The sequence below is a fragment of the Carassius carassius genome, chromosome 38 (assembly GCF_963082965.1).
Source record: "Carassius carassius chromosome 38, fCarCar2.1, whole genome shotgun sequence".
Lineage (NCBI taxonomy): Eukaryota > Metazoa > Chordata > Actinopteri > Cypriniformes > Cyprinidae > Carassius > Carassius carassius.
In genome coordinates this window covers 9357524-9374400 of record NC_081792.1, presented here as the reverse complement: position 1 = coordinate 9374400, position 16877 = coordinate 9357524, and the positions used below count along the sequence as shown (strand labels likewise).

Sequence of the window (16877 nt, the reverse complement as noted above, 5' to 3'; positions counted from 1 at the left end):
TTTATTACATCCTTATGTAACGTTAACAGTTTGACATAATGATTTCCGTTGGGTTTGTAGTTAACGCGTGTAATTTATATATTCTAATTTATTTGAGATTATATACTCACTCGGTCTCTTCATGTCTGTCGACGCTCCTGCACCCGCTGCTCTCTCACACAGCGCAGCACGTGTCTCTATTCCTCACTTCCGCTTCCGCTTTCGCACTGTAAAGGGTTAATTTATTCCCCCACTTGGTTTTATTTAATAATTCAGTCAGAATCCGTGTTGAGTGTGTGTCAGTCCTCAGACAGCGCTCAGAGGCAGCTGCTCAGACACGGACGGTAAAACCTGCAGCTCGCGCGCTCTGTATTGTCTGCTGTTCATGATTTAATAAAGGGCGAGCATCATCACGCAAACGGTTACGATTACGATTGTAATGCATTAAATACAGTCCTATCAAAGTTATGACATTATCAAGACAAATTTGTTCTGACACAGTTTAACTCTAAGTTCTTGTCATATTTTATATCCATTTTAGAAGCAATAGCAAATAAAACTGTAATAATGTGAGAAATGTTGAATGTGTCTGAATAAATTTTGGTTTGATTGTAGATTTCATTTTACATTGAAGACTATCCAGTGCTATTTTACATGTAATTATTCGGTTTCTGTACCTGGACACCTACTTGACAAAACTTGAAAAAAAACTTAAACATTGTTTAAATAGCACAAATAAATAAAAATTAACAAACATACAAATTAAATAATTTCAAACAGGGCCCACTGGTACAACCTTCACCGGGGCCCCGCAAACCCCAGCTATTGCCCTGCACGTGACTATTTAGACATATGCTGTTATTAAACTGACATTAACAATAATTACTGTACTTAAGTATTTCTTTAACAGGATTACTCACAATCAACAATTGTGTAAAATAGGTGTTTAATTACTTGTATTAAATAATATGCTTTGAAAACAATTTCCTGTTGGACCCTAAGCATTTTCCTCCGATATTTATAGTTCTAACGATTAATGTAAAGTCTGCAAAATGTTATATTTCTTTATTTTTTCTTTATTTCTTTTTTTAATTAATTAAGTGTGTGTGTGTGTGTGTGTGTGTGTGTGTGTGTGTGTGTGTGTGTGTGTGTGTGTGTGTGTGTGTGTGTGTGTGTGTGTGTGTGTGTGTGTGTGTGTGTGTGCGTGTGTGTGTGATAGTGGTGAACACTTTGCCATAGTGGTTTTGTTTTCATATAATAATTGGAGGAACTATTATTTTTAGCTGAATTATGGCTACCATGGCACAATTTTTATTTTTATTTATTTTTTTGTACAAAAATAAAAAAGAAATAATAAATAAAAAAAACACTAGCAAATGGGTGTCTACTGTCTAGGGATAATAATGCTGTTGGTAATTAGTGATAAAAAGTATTACTGTAAGATTACTCTAAGTCTAGCTTACTGTTAATTCATGACAAAGACAACAATAATCCATTAGTTAATACATACACCTAATTTGATTTGAAAACACATTTTTGTTGGTTTACCCATGATAAGCATAGTTTCAACCGAAATATTAGTTACTAATATTTAATCTCATTTAATCTCATTTGAAGATGTTTTCAGACTCTTTGTGATATGTATTGATGACAGTGCTGGCTGAAATGAGGACACTTGTATCTGTAACTGTTAAGAAATGTTAACTGTAAAAGACGATCAATGCTGAAAACTGGTTGAGTTCCCTTAGAGAAAATCTTACAGTAAAAAAAGTTTGACACGCAAATCCGTGAAGCACTCTTTGCGGGGGAAGTCGTGGCCTAATGGTTAGAGAGTCGGACTCGCAATCGAAGGGTTGTGAGTTTGAGTCCCAGGCCAGCAGGAATTGTGGGTGGGGGGAGTGCATGTACAGTTCTCTCTCCACCTTCAATACCACGACTTAGGTGCCCTTGAGCAAGGCATCGAACCCCCAACTGCTCCCCGGGCGCTGCAGCATAAATGGCTGCCCACTGCTCTGGGGGTGTGTGTGTGTGTGTTCACTGCTGTGTGTGTGTGCACTTTGGATGGGTTAAATGAAGAGCATGAATTCTGAGTATGGGTCACCATACTTGGCTGAATGTCATGTCACTTAAATGAACAGTTTGCGAAGGTTAAAAAAAGATCAAGTCATCTTATAATTTACAGTGAAAAAATGAAACATTCCTGGTGACAGCTCAAATTTGACGATATTTTAAAATAATGAGTTTTTTTTTAATTACCCTTTTAAACGGTCAAATGTGAAGGTTGTAAATATGTTTACACTTCACTGTATTTTTACTAAATTATTTTGGCAACCCCAGCTGACAGTCTTTCGTTTCTTTTTTGTTTTTACGGTGTAGTTATGATGGTGTTTTGATGTTTGTGAGAGTGGCCCCTTTATCAATATTAAGTCAATGTATAATTTCACATAATATTTTGCATCTATAATAAGTATTGAATTAAATCAGATATGTTTTCAGCATCAGAATAAGTTATGTTATGGATTGTGTTTTACCACAATTTGTAAGTTACAAAATATAATACTATTTCTTAACTATAATTATTATTCAGTTATAAAATATATATTCGTTTTACAACATGTTGCATTATGTTACCATGAGAGTTACATGTTATTCTTTGAAAGTATTTTTCAGTGCCATAATATACAGTGCCATTCCCGTGTTGGGTTTAACACTATTACTTTGTATCTACTGTACAAACAAAGCTTTATATTCTGACTTACAGTGGTGTATTTGCACTGGTGTTTGTGAACAGGAACAGAAGGTTTGCGCAGGGAGACCGTCTTTCCTCCATCACTACTGCTCTACAGTATGGCTCAGAGAGCGAAGAGGACACCATATTAACTGGTTCATCACACATGACATTACTCTGTTGAAGAGATGTAGCATCAGTTTATTATGCTTTGATGTCTCGTTGTTGGCTTATATAGTCATTGAAGGAGCGTTTCCTTGTTCTCAAGGCTCTGTTCGTTATGATGAGGGCGAGTCAGAAGCTGAGAGCATCCACTCCAGCATTGATGTGAGCAACCCCATCTTCCAGATATACGAGGGAGTGCAGGGCTGTAGGAACAATCAGGGACAGCTTCTAGCCGAGCCCTTCCTTCAGCTTCCCTCCAGGAAAGATTACCCCGACTACTTCCAACAAATCAGCCACCAAGTCTCCCTCCAGCAGATAAGGTGCAGTAGGACAACGTCAATGAAAGTTCTTCAGTTTTGAACACGCGGTGAAGTATTTCCTCTCTCCTCAGGAGTAAGATGAAGAACAAAGTGCTACAATGTTCCCAACTCTCAAATCTACAAATGTGTGCTAAAGTTGCAGCATATACTGCAGGTAATATAAACCCATTCCAAATAAAGACAGGTTATCGCTAGTGCAGTTCGAATTAATCATTTGTGCTTTGACAAATGATTAAGTTCAAATCAAAGATCAAAAGAGAGTTCAAGAATATTGATTGACATAACTGATTGATAATGATACTTTTGAGTGTACATGCAACCCCAAAAATATTTGGCCATTTAAGCCACTCTTAAAAGTGCATTCAAGTTATTGCATTAGATTAGAGATTTTTATTATTATGAACCCTGTTAGATCATACCTCCACACCAGAAATATCAGATCCAGCCCCGGACACCAGATCCTGTCAGAAAAAAAAAAAAATACCTGAAACTGGTGTTATTTCTGGTACCCACAACTGTATTCTTCTGTCAGCCAAGATGTTGACTAAGTAAAGCCGGTGAAGAGCAGAAGCAGGAGATGAAGTAATGATGATAAAAAAGGATTTTGTCAACTTTCAATATTTGTATTATTGTTACATAATGTGGTTTCAAGAAGAAACTCTATTGACGAGGAATAGTAAGAAAATATACATTTAATCACAAGTGCTCAGAAAACAGGAAAAAGTAAGGAGAAAACCACCATCTACAAACCAGAACTTGGTTTTATAAGCCCCTGAGGGGCACTGTATATAGGAGACTTAGCAACAACTATGAACATGCTCCACCAACATCTGATATCCAGAAAGAGTCCAGATTCAATCTATGCTTGGGTATATGTGTGTTTATATTCAGATGAAGAGGAACGAGCTGATGAGGAGAGATGATGAAGATGGAGATAGCATGCTGTCATCTACTCTTTCTGATGGGGGCAGCACTAAGCGCAAAAGGTACATTTACAGCATTAGTAAAACACTTATATGTTTGGAGCTTGTTGTATTCTTGTTATAGTCTTTCACGCTTGCTTTGGTCCTTGCATATCAAATCTGGCAGCCATAAGAAGAACACAAAGAAGAACCGCATGAAGGCTCTGTTCGCTGCTGTGGCAGAGGCTCGGGAGATTGGCACAGGCCGGAGACTCTGTGACCTGTTTATGGCCAAGCCCTCAAAAAAAGACTACCCGGACTACTATAAGATTATACTGGAGCCAGTGGACCTGAGGACCATCGACCACAACATCCGCTCTGACAGATACCCCAGCGAGGACGCCATGATGGAGGCCATGAGGCTGATGTTTCGTAATGCACGTCACTACAATGAAGAAGGTTCACAAGTGAGTCTGAAGGTTGCTGCTAAGCTTGGAAAGACTGTATAGAGTAAATTAGCTTTTTTACCGTATTTTTTTGGACTATAAGAAAAACGAAAGGAAATCAGACCTCCTCCGGAGGATGATGACATTATTTCACCCAAGCTGAAAATGAGTATGTTTTGAAAGCATTGTATGTGTATACCTTACTTTGAATTAGGGTTGAATGAGTAATCAAAACAACAGACAAAATCACAATATGGCGATTATCAAATAATAAAGGTTGCAATTTAATTCAATAAATGTATGGGTGTGGTGTTTCAGAGTGAAGCACAGCACTATCTCTTCTTTTCATTTTTTTCATGCTGCATTATTTTGAATTCTGTTGTCTGGTTTTAAACATGCATATATGTTTGCCATATACTCTTTGTAGGACAGTTTGTCAATGGTAGACGACAACAAATCACCAATTGCAGAGTAATCTTATATAAGAAAAAGTTCCCAAAAACTTTTCTAGTGCCTGTTCCACACCATTTGCATCTATAATAAATGTCCTGTTTTTTTTAAGGTAATAACCCAACCAAAACCACAGCATTAGTTTAACTGGACCACTCAAACTAATGAAGCAATGTTGTGAAAGCTCCACAATATTTCCTCCTTTCAACCTTCAAATACGTTTGCTTGTTGCATGTTACACTGAAAGTATTTTAAGAATTAAACTCTTAAACTTTACTTTTATTCATTTATTTGTGTTTGGAGTGAAGTCTTAGGAGTTGTGGGTTTCAGTCTACATAACACCAATCCTCTTAGGAAGCTGCGACTGACCAAGTGCCACTTTCATTCCAGGGAAGAGTGGCATCTCTCCTAAAAAGTCCAAGTACCTGACTCCTCTGCAGCAGAAACTCAGTGAACTCTATGAAGCTGTGAAGAACTACACCGACAAGTGCGGACGGCGTCTAAGCACCATCTTCCTCCGTCTTCCATCCCGCGCCGAGCTTCCAGACTACTATGTGGCTATCAAGAAACCCATAGACATGGAGAAGGTGAAGAGCTAAATGCTCTCCAACAAGTACCAGGATGTTGATGCTTTGGTGGAAGACTTAGTGTTGATGTTCAACAACGCTTGCACCTACAACGAACCTGAATCGTTGATCTACAAAGATGCATTGGTGCTTCACAAAGTGCTTTTGGAGACCAGGAGAGACTTGGAGGGAGGCGATGACGCGAATGTCCCAGATGTTGCACGGCTCATCCAGGAGCTCATTCACAATCTTTTCGTCTCAGTTCTTGGTCACCAGGATGACGAAGGACGCTGCTATAGTGACTCACTGGCGGAGATTCCAGCTGTTGATCCCAACAATCCTGATAAGACTCCATTGAACTTTGAGATCATCAGAGCTAAAGTGGATAAGGGCCGTTATAGGAGACTAGATGTGTTCCAGGACCACATGTTTGAAGTTTTGGAGAAAGACAGATGTCTGCACAGGTGAGGCTATTCATTTACTCGTTTATGTAACTGGAGAGGCAAAGTGCTGATTTCTCACAATACCAAATGTTTCAATTTGTGTCGTAGGACGGATTCTGAGATCTTTGAGGACTCTGTGGAGCTCCAGCAGTTCTTTATCCGGATCAGAGATGAACTGTGTAAGAACGGAGAGATTCTGCTATCGCCGGCCCTCAGCTACTCCACTAAACACCTGCACAGCGACGTGGAGAAAGAGAAGAAAGAGAAGCTGCCCAAAGAATATGAAGAGGATAAACTCAAGAGAGAAGAGGAGAAAAGAGGTACTGTGTGCTACAATTCCACTAATGCCTACATAATTTTGTAGAAAGGAATGAAATTATTTCCTTACGAAATTAACTCCCCAAGCCAAAACTCTGGAGCTCACAGAAAACAGGCACCATTCTGCCATGCAATAAAACAATAAAACTGATCTGGAAAAGAGATCTTCAAGGAGTGTAAACAACACCTATTTACGACCTCCTTCCTCCCTCTCCTCTCCCCTCCTTGCCTCTGACTCTCACTCTTCTCCTTCAAAAGCAAGAATATCCATATTCCATGTTATATCTCCACGTGTTCTGCTTAGAAGGGGTGTGTTCACCTTTAGGGGTCTTTGAGAATGTTTAACTCCAACCAGGTTTGACCCTTATGTGATCCACGGGAAACTATTGAACCAAAATGACCGTTATGTTTTTACATCTGATTTGAAGATTTCTTTGTTGTCAGGTCTGAGTATTTAAGGGGAGTGACAAAACAGTACGAGGCGATTCTGTAGTCAGATGAGCCCATAGTGTGGAGTGTATCTCATATGCTCCATTCTATGTATCTTTCTGAAGTTGGGTATATTATTATTTACTCAAAAATGTAATTGTGTTGAACATATTGTGTCCATAGAGCACATTGTATAGTTGTTTGTGTTACTACCTGTGCACATTGGCTAGTTAAGTTTATTCTCTAAAACACCTGAGTGCTTTGCTATACATTTTAGACCATGTGTCTTAAATTAAAATAACTATTACATGTGTGACTATGTTAAACTTTTTTGTCTCCTGTGTGGTCGTTCCCCATATGACTACAGTGTCTGTGCAGGAGCAAAGTTGCAACGCGGTTACAGTGTGATTCACAATTGCACTATCCTTTCTAAATTGGCTTCTAATTGTTTCATTATGTAATTGACATGATAGAATTATACCTGACTAATAATAAATTTGTTATATTTGATTTATCCTAAACTCGTCTGAAATCAATATGATTAGTAAACTAGTAAGCAAGTTATATGGGAAAAGACTAAATAAACTACACTTTTGTCATAAGCAAGCAGTTGACGGCAGGCAAAACATGTATTAGTCTACCTACATCCTCTGACTAGCATCAGACTGGCGAGTTTGTGACCGTAAGATCCACATGAAGCTAGCGTGAGACTTAAAAGAGACATTAGGTCCCCAGTGAACGGACAATTGAAAGTATAGTGAGTCTCTCTAAACTTTGGATTGTGCAAGTTGCCAATAATTGTAACGTTTTGTAGTTCACATGGCTGTTGATTAATCTTTTCACACTGATCTCCAGAGGCTGAGAAGAGTGAGGACACAGCAGGTGGTGGATGGCAGGGAGCCCTACAACGCTACTACAGCCAGGACTGCAGCTTCAAGGACAACATGTACCATGTGTGAGAATATGTTTATGTAGAACCCAGAGAACCAAACCTGCAGCCGCACATCGTCTGCATAGAGCGCTCCGGCAAGATGATACAGGTATTGCATTCATAAAACCTTAAATGGATGCTGTGTCAACATGAGTTAGGCATATATATTGTTCCTTAACAGTGTTTATTAAGAATATAAAGTACCATTTCAAAATCTTGGGGTCAGTAAGATTTTTTTTTTTTCTCAAAAGAATTTAAAGGCTTTATTAGGAAAAATGCAACTTTTGAAAATTCAGCTTTGCCATCACAGGAATAAATTAAATTTCAAAAGAATATCAAATAGAAAACAAGTTGTTTTAAATTGTAATAATATTTCACAATATTAATGTTTTACTGTATTTGTAATGAAATTAATGCAGCCTTCAAAAACATAGCGACCCCAAACTTTTGAACATTAGTGTTGCTGTTAAACTATGTGTATGTATTTTTTCATGAAGGAGAGAACTGTCTTTATGGCTGCTGGTTCTATAGACCCAACGAAACATTTAATCTCGCGACAAGCAAATTTCTTGAGAAAGAAGTTTTCAAAAGTGACTATTAAAACAAAAACCCTGTCAGTAAAATACTGGACAAATAAATGTGTTATGATGTTTGTGAAGGTAATATCATGCAGCAGTGATTCCAAAACATTCCCATTAAACTAAACGTAGTTTTGCACTACAAAAACAAAACATTAAATTCAACTAAAATCTAAATATCTTTCTGTTCTGATAAAAAATTCTTATTGCAGGATTATTTCAAGCTTCAGTCTGACAGCTTCAGACCTGAAGATGTTTTCGTCTGCGAGTCTCGTTATTCAGCGAAAACCAAGTCCTTCAGGAGGACCTTTTAGGAGCATCAACGTTTGTTGGTGGAATGGAATTTCAATCCATCAGGTTTCATTAAAAACATCTCAAATAACTTAATTTGTGTTTCGAAGCTTGTGTCTCATGGGTTTGGAAGTGTCCTTTCAATATGATTTGTGTGCAATATAAGTCTTCTGGACATCACATTTGGTTACAAAATACACAAGAACCAACCATGTTTGGTGTCACTGATGTTACCAAACTTGATGTGACACAACATAAGCTTGTTTTTTTTTTTTTTTTTTTTTTTTTTTTTTGGGTGAACAGACTTTTTATCACTGCATCAGAACCCTCTTGGTTCTTTTATCCCTGTCTGTAAATACTGTAGCCATAAGCATTGTCATCCTTTTTTATCCACCCTGGTAGCTCCGCCCCTGCCAAATTTTCCTAACATGTCATGCATAACATCAAGACCAGAAAACTTTCACCACCAGAAAGCATTTGTGATTTGGTCTCTTCTTATATATGAATGGGTTTGTTTTGCAACAGGATAGAGAAGATGTGGGTGCGAGATGGAGCCGCCTACTTTTTCGGCCCCATCTTCATTCATCCCGAGGAGACTGAACATGAACCTACTAAGATGTTCTACAAGAAGGAAGTTTTCCTCAGTAACCTGGAAGAAACCTGGCCTGTGAGCTGCAATTACAGCTGTATTGTTGAGTAGTTACAACGACATTGACTTCCTGACAGAAAGTTATTAACATTGAACTGATTTGTTAGTTTTGCTAATTAAATCTTATCTTCACCATGTCTTCTCCCACATCTGGAATATAAAAATATTTTCCTCAGGGAAGTGTACAGTGTCTTCTTTCAAAGATTTCCTGTCATGCCGGCCAACTGAAATGCCGGAGGAGGATGTGTTGCTGCGTGAGAGCCGCTACATCGAGAGCGAGAAGCAAATGAAGAAGTTTAAAGGGCTGAAGCGTTTCTCTCTGTCGGCCAAAGTAGTTGAGGATGAAATCTATTACTTTCGGTCAGTTGCTTCATTCTGGTTGACTACTCAAGTAATCCAAATTAAAAAATTATTATAAAAACTGATGTACATAAAAAAGCAGACTTTAATGTATAGCAATGAAAGCTGACGATCTCAACATGGATTGCTCGTTTCTGTCCCAATACTGGACATTGGACTCATTGTTACAGTAAAACATAAAAAAAAACTGATTTAAAAAGAGTAATGTTTCGTGAATAATGTTGATTGAGTTAAATGAGTTTTCACAGGTGGAAATACATTATTGATAAGTGACTTTTTTGCCACAAAATTTTGCCGGCACAATATCATTCTAAACCTGCAAATAACCTTCTTTCTTCCGCAGAACACACAACATAAGTTTAACTGAAGAATATCGGTATCCAAACAGTTTTGGTGACCACCGACTTCCATTTACAAAAGCTGAGTACGAAGGTGGAGTGTTGAATTTTGCTGTTCGTCACAAATTCAGTTTTTGTCTGGAAATCATCTGTGGCCACTGATGCATGGGATACAATGTCTCCAGGTTCTCCATGAAACATCAAATTGTTTTTATCTTTTGCCATTCTTTCAGAGAGGGCAGCAAAGGTAGCGGAGCACCAGGAGCGAGAAAGAGCAGTGCATCAGACCTCCCCGAGAGCAGGTACCCCAGTAGGGGCGCTCATGGGGGTAGTGCCTCCCCCGACCCCCATGGGGATGCTTAGCCACAGCATGAGGCCTATGGCAGGTAACCCCTCTCAGATGTGGTGGACACACCTTTACTGGTGCCACACAGACAGGAACAGGACACTAGCAGGAACATTAAGCTAACTTTATCAAAGGTTTATAAATGTTGCAAATAAAATATATATTGCTCATTGTTATTTCATGTTAGGTAATGTATTGACCTATTTTATCAAATGAGACCATATTGTAAAGTGTCACCACAATATTAAATGTTTTTAAAAGAATTAAAAGAATTTTCGAGCTCTTTTCCATATAACGAAAACAATAGTGGATGCAAAAATGAGCGCATTTGACTTGTGGGATACATTTCAAGTCTTCTATAGCCGTATGGTAGTTTTGTGTGAGGAACATTATTCAATGAATTTCAGTGTTTGGTTGATTGGTGCCATTAATTCCAAACCTGACACCAAACAAATCATTTAGTGAACTATCTTTTCCAAACACAGTTATCATATAACTTCAGAGAGCTCATAATATTACAAATAAGTCAGATGGACTACTTTTATAGTAGATTTGTGGAGCTTGACAACCCCTCGTCACTATAGGACTGTGTTGTATGGAAAAGAGCAGCATGACCATTTCTCTCAATTTCTCCTTTTGCTTGATTTAGGATAAAGACGTCAGATGTATACATTTTTGTTAAATTACACCAGAAGCTACTATCAGATGCTAATGATTTCATAAAAAAAAACCTGATTATCTACATAGACACACGTGAACATGAGCTCAGGGTATCGGTTTGAAAGTCTCTTATTCACAGTGTATGCTGATACCTCTTTCGCAGGTTTGAATGGAATGGCCCCAGGTTCTACACGAGGCACTTATGGGACTCAGGTAATGGGTTTCACATTTATACATTAACTTTTAAATGTTTATCTCTTAAAAACACTAGAGTGGCTTAAGCTGCCAAAGATCTCTCTGTTCTTTGTAATACTCCAAGGTCATGTAAATCTTTGTTTTTCTAGATGGGTGTGATGAACTCAGGCCAGCAGGCTCTGCCACCTTACCCAGGGCAGGGGCAGGTTGGGCAGGCTGCTCTGAACCAGCCCTCCACCCCCATATTTGTGGCTCCTCCCCCCAAACCCCAGCAACTGCAGAGGCTTACCTGAGATATATAGAAGGACTCAGCGCTGAGTCCACTACTGTCAGCAAATGGGACCAAGCACTCTCTGGTGAGTAAGATAGCAGATCTATGTTGTGTTAGTGGTCGACCAGTTCAGATACTTAGAGAGCAAGACAGTCAGGTGACTCTTACAAAGTCAGAAAATAATATATATATACAGTATGAACTGATGTTAGGGTAACACAAGCAATCTTAAAATGGCCAAATGTTGTCCTTGTGTGTCACTTCAGCTCGTAGAAAAGATGTGCGGCTCACAAAAGAGCAGGAGAGCCGTCTGCCCTCTCACTGGCTCAAGAGTAAGGGAGCTCACAAGACCATGGCTGACGCTCTGTGGCGACTTCGGGATCTAATGCTACGAGACACACTAAACATTCAACAGACCTATAACATCCAAAACCTCTGAAGCATTCCTTCTTATTCTCCCCTGACAAGACGAGCTGATCTTAGTGTTTTAATGTGACTGAATAACATCTGTTTAGGGTTATGTAACACTAAATATTGTCTGTTGGCTTTATTAGTGTTGATGTTTCTCGATAGCACTTTCAATTGGTTGATTTTGTATGTTGGCTATTACACGTTCTTAGACCAATTTAAACATTTTCATAAAATGTTGACCTTGATGTTTGTGCATTGTGATCTGTGCCAGGGTTAAGTTAGGATTGTTATGAGAGAATGGCCGTTTTTTGGGGTCTTGGTTCATAAAATGGTATATGATATAAAGTTAATACACCTATTTTTCACATCATCCCTGTTGTATTAGCTAAAATCGTTTTGGAATGGACATCTTCAGTCTGTTGTTTCAATAAACTAACAGTGATGAGACATAATGGTTATTGTATGTCTAGAAAAACATGAATTTTAAGCATCATTATTTCATTTCTCAGTGTCATGTGATTCTTCAGAAATCCTTCTAATATGCTGATTTGCTGCTCATGAAATGTATTATTATTATCCAGTGTTGGGAAGGTTACTTTGGAAATGTAATAGGTTACAGATAACATTGAAGAACAAATCCTTCACTTTAATTAAGATTATAATATTGTAATTTTAAAGCAGAGACACCACAAAATCAGACTTCAACACCTCTTTTGAGATCATTCTGAGGTTAAATACAGATTTAAAATCATATCAAGATAGTTATAATAACGTTGTTGTTGTTTTTTTTTTTTAAATCAAATCTTTGCATTGTTATTACAGGAAACACTGGCATGGCATCTATCAACTTACAGGTGCTGGTCATATAATTAGAATGTCATCAAAAAGTTGATTTATTTAACTAATTCCATTCAAAAAGTGAAACTTGTATATTATATTCATTCATTACACACAGACTGATATATTTCAAATGTTTATTTCTTTTCATTTTGATGTTTATAACTAATCCCAAATTCAGTATTTCAGAAAATTTTAATATTGTGAAAAGGTTCAATATTGAAGACACCTGGTGCCACACTCTAATCAGTTAATTAACTCAAAACCCCTGGAAAGGCCTTTAAATGGTCTCTCAGTCTAGTTCTGTAGGCTAAACAATCATGAGGAAGACTGTTGACTTGAGAGTTGTCCAAAAGACGACCATTGACGCCTTGCACAAGGAGGGCAAGACACAAAAGGTCATTGCAAAAGAGGCTGGCTGTTCACAGAGCTCTGTGTCCAAGCACATTAATAGAGAGGTGAAGGAAAGAAAAAGATGTGATAGAAAAAAAGTGTACAAGCAATAGGGATAACCGCACCCTGGACAGGATTGTGAAACAAAACCCATTCAAAAATGTGGGGGAGATTCACAAAGAGTGGACTGCAGCTGGAGTCAGTGCTTCAAGAACCACTACGCACAGAGGTTTGCAAGTCATGGGTTTCAGCTGTCGCATTCCTTGTGTCAAACCACTCTTGAACAACAGACAGCATCAGAAGCGTCTAAAGACAAAAAGGACTGGACTGCTGCTGAGTGGTCCAAAGTTATGTTCTCTGACGAAAGTAAAATTTGCATTTCCTTTGGAAATCAGGGTCCCAGAGTCTGGAGGAAGAGTGGAGATGCACAAAATCCACGTTGTTTGAGGTCCAGTGTAGTTTCCACAGTCAGTGATGGTTTGGGGTGCCATGTCATCTGCTGGGGTTGGTCCACTGTGTTTTCTGAGGTCCAAGGTCAACGCAGCCGTATACCAGGAAGTTTTAGAGCACTTCATGCTTCCTGCTGCTGACCAACTTTATGGAGATGCAGATTTCATTTTCCATCAGGACTTGGCACCTGCACACAGTGCCAAAGCTACCAGTACCTGGTTTAAGATCCATGGTATCCCTGTTCTTAATTGGCCAGCAAACTCACTTGACCTTAGAGAAAATCTATGGGGTATTGTGAAAAGGAAGATGCGATATGTCAGACTCAAGAATGCAGAAGAGCTGAAGGCCACTATCAGAGCAACCTGGGCTCTCATAACACCTGAACAGTGCCACAGACTGATCGACTCCATGCCACGCCGCATTACTGCAGTAATTCAGGCAAAAGGAGCCCCAACTAAGTATTGAGTGCTGTACATGCGCATACTGTTCATGTTCATACTTTTCAGTTGGCCAAGATTTCTAAAAATCATCTCTCTGTATTGGTCTTAAGTTAAATTCAAATTTTCTGATTTACTGAATTTGGGATTTTCCTTAGTTGTCAGTTATAATCATTGAAATTAAAAGAAATAAACATTTGAAAAATATTAGTTTGTTTGTAATGAATGAATATAATATACAAGTTTCAGTTTTTGAATGGAATTATTGAAATCAACTTTTTGATGATATTCTAATTATATGACCACCACCTGTATATATACTCATATTTTAGATCAGTGAGTGCAATTTAGGAAGGAAATCAATCAAATCTGTGCATGTGTGTGAAAATATTCAGATATAACCCCCTTTGTAATTCTTAAAAAAGTAACAGATTGTTATTTATAACTGACTGTAACAGATTACTGTTACTTTAATTTTGTATTTAAATTACATAATTCCATTACTCTTAATTACAGTAGTTACTTCCCAACGCTGATAAATTCAATTCAAGTTTATTTGTATAGCACTTTTTACGATATAAATGATTGCAAAGCAACTTTACAGACAGTAAAGTTGCTACAATATTTAGTAGTAGCTTATCAGTGGTGATAAAAATTTATACAAGACATAGTCAACCAGACGATGAACACTATTAACAGCAATTATGCAATCACACTTGTAATAATATTTGTTAGTTCTGTATGTTGTTTCTAGGTTAGCATCATCTGGGGTCCTCTGAGGGGCCAGCTTCATCTCTTCTCAGTTGTTCTGGATCCAGACTGGAGCTTGTTTAAATCCTATCTGTGGCAAAACAGAGAAACAAATAGAGGCATAATAAGCATAGCTGCTGTTCCAACCAAGTAAAATTAATTAGTTCAACCCAAGCTAAAGAATATTAATGTGAATTTGTTCAGATATAACTGCAGTCCAAAATTATGAGATGCATTGTTTGAATGCTTGGCGAAAGAGATGCGTTTTTAATCTAGATTTAAACAGAGAGAGTGTGTCTGAACCCCGAACATTATCAGGAAGGCTATTCCAGAGTTTGGGAGCCAAATGTGAAAAAGTTCTACCACCTTTAGTGGACTTTGCTATCCTAGGAACTACCAAAAGTCCAGCGTTTTGTGACCTTAGGGAGCGTGATGGATTGTAACGTGGTATAAGGCTAGTTAGGTACGCAGGAGCTAAACCATTTAGGGCCTTATAGGTAAGTAATGATAATTTGTAACTGATACGGAACTTAATAGGTAGCCAGTGCAGAGACTGTAAAATTGAGGTAATGTGATCATATTTTCTTGACCTGGTAAGGACTCTAGCTGCTGCATTTTGGACTGCCTTAAGTTATTGAAGATGCAGGACAACCACCAAGAAGTGCATTACAATAGTCCAGTCTAGAGGTCATAAATGCATGAACCTGCATCCGAAACAGATAACATGTTTCATAGCTTGGCAATGTTTCTAAAATGAAAGAATGCAGTTTTTGTAACATGGGAAATATGGTTTTCAAAAGACAAGTTGCTGTCTAATATAACACCCAGATTTCTGACTGTAGAGGAAGTAACAGTACATCCGTCTAGTTGCAAACTGTAGTCAACGAGATTCTTTGTACAGTTTTTTTGGTCCAATAATTAATATCTCTGTCTTATCTGAATTTAATAGGAGAAAATTATTGGTCATCCAATCTTTTACATTTTTAACACACTCTGTTAGCTTAGATAATTTAGAAGTTTCATCTGGTCTCGTTGAGATATATAGCTATATAGCTATATATATATATATATATATATATACTTATATATATGAGTATCATCAGCCTAACAGTGGAAACTAATCCCGTATTTTCTAATAATATTACCAAGGGGCAACATGTATATTGAAAATAGCAGAGGACCTAGGACAGATCCTTGTGGCACTCCATGAGATGACACATGAGATGACTCCCCATTTAAATAAACAAGCGTTCGGACAGGTAGGATCTAAACCATCTTAGAGCCTGCCCTTGAATACCTGTATAGTTTTGTAATCGATCCATGAGTATGCCATGATCTATGGTGTCGAACACAGCACTAAGATCAAGTAAAACTAGCAATGAGATGCAGCCTTGATCTGATGCAAGAAGCAGGTCATTTGTAATTTTAACAAGTGCAGTTTCTGTGCTATGGTGGGGCCTGAAACCTGACTGAAATTCTTCATACTGATAATTATTATTATTATTTTTGTTTTTATTTTTTTGCAGGAAGGAGCACAATTTAGCAGACCTTTTTATAAAACTGTAGACATAAACGGAAGATTTGAAATGGGCCTATAATTTGCCAGTTCACTAGGATCTAGCTGTGGTTTCTTAATAGGAGGCTAATAACCGCCAGCTTGAATGGTTTTGGGACGTGACCTAAAGATAAAGACGAGTTAATAATATTGAGAAGCGGTTCTTCGGCTACAGGTAACAACTCTTTCAGTAATTTAATGGGTACAGGATCTAATAAACATGTTGTTGGTTTAGATACAGTGATGCATTTATTTAATTCCTGTCCTATAGTTGTAAAGCACTGCAGCTTATCTAATTGAATTTAAATTGAATTCCCAACACTGTTATTATCAATGTTGAAAACAGTTGTGCTGCTTTAATTGTTTATGGAAACTTGCTTTTTTTGGATGACTAAAGATCAAAACTACAACATTTATTTGAAATATAAATATTTTGTAACACGATGTGTAACTTTTTATCAGTTTGCATTCTTGCTGGGTGTAATTACATTTTATCCCCGTTTACTCCACAAACTTTTTGAGTTTTATCATAGCAAGTATCCATGTACTTATTCCTTTGAAATATAGGCTCAATCCATAGATATTTCTATAGGTAGATTCCTCATGTGTATAACGCCCATAGAAACAGTCGCTAATGAGGCATCTATCTATAAACTTCTATGGTTCAGTCGTTCCGCCC

At 37.8% G+C, this 16877-nt stretch overlaps 1 protein-coding gene and 1 pseudogene across 1 annotated transcript in view; one reads left to right on the top strand and one right to left on the bottom strand.

Moving 5' to 3' along the window:
* Positions 1 to 16877, bottom strand: part of LOC132119277 (calcium/calmodulin-dependent protein kinase type 1-like) — a 497060-nt gene that overhangs the window by 75357 nt on the left and 404826 nt on the right. The window lies entirely within an intron of this gene.
* Positions 122 to 11819, top strand: LOC132118963 (protein polybromo-1-like; annotated as a pseudogene).